Below are 965 nucleotides of genomic sequence, written 5' to 3' on the forward strand. Positions count from 1 at the left end.
CTCTACCTTTTCCTCAACGATTTCATAATTCTAAGTAGAATGTTAGTTCAAAAGATTTTTGGATGTATTGAAGCAAATCCATATCAACATACCACTGGTAGAAGCTTTGGAGCAAATGCCCAACTTTGTCAAATTTATGAAAGATATATTGTCAAAGAAGGGCAAATTAGGAGAATTTGAAACTGTAGCTCTCATTAAAAGGTTCACAGCAATGTTGATGAATAAATTACCTCTAAAGTTGAAGGACCCAGGGAGTTTCACTAGCCCATGTTTAATTGGAAATCATTATATTGGTAAGGCATTATGTGATTTAGGAGCAAGTATAAATCTAGTGCCTCTGTCTACTTTCAAGAAGATAGGAATTAGGAAGGCAAGACCGACAATAGTCACACTGCAACTAGCTGATTTGTCTTACACACATCTGGAAGGTAAAACTGAAGACGTGCTAGTAAGAGTAGATAAATTTATTTTTCCTATGGATTTCCTTATTTTAGAATTTAAATATAACCAAAATGTACCAATTATTCTTGGAAGACCTTTTCTTGCTACAGGTAGAACTTTAATCGATGTGCAGAAAAGTGAACTAACCATGAGGATGAATGATCAGCAGGTTACATTCAATGCACTAAAATGTGCTGGTGAGAATGAAGAATGTTGTGCAATTGACTTAATAGAAACAATAGTGCAGGAAGAGTTCATGAGATTTTGCCACAGCAATTCTGATAATGATGAAGATTCATTTAAATAAAGACCCTTGTGCACTTTGTTAGAGCAAAATAGACATTTTAATTTTGATGAACAATGCTTGGTAGCTTTTGTATATCTTCATGGAGCTATTGATGTCAAGGACATGAAAACGAGGGACACATTTAAAGTTAATGGACAACGCTTGAAGCACTACTAGGGTGCTCATGTAAAGCAAGACAAACAATCCATTGATCTTCGAGATGTTTAACTTCAACATC

This window comes from Gossypium arboreum, chromosome 2, assembly GCF_025698485.1.
Source record: "Gossypium arboreum isolate Shixiya-1 chromosome 2, ASM2569848v2, whole genome shotgun sequence".
Taxonomy (NCBI): domain Eukaryota; kingdom Viridiplantae; phylum Streptophyta; class Magnoliopsida; order Malvales; family Malvaceae; genus Gossypium; species Gossypium arboreum.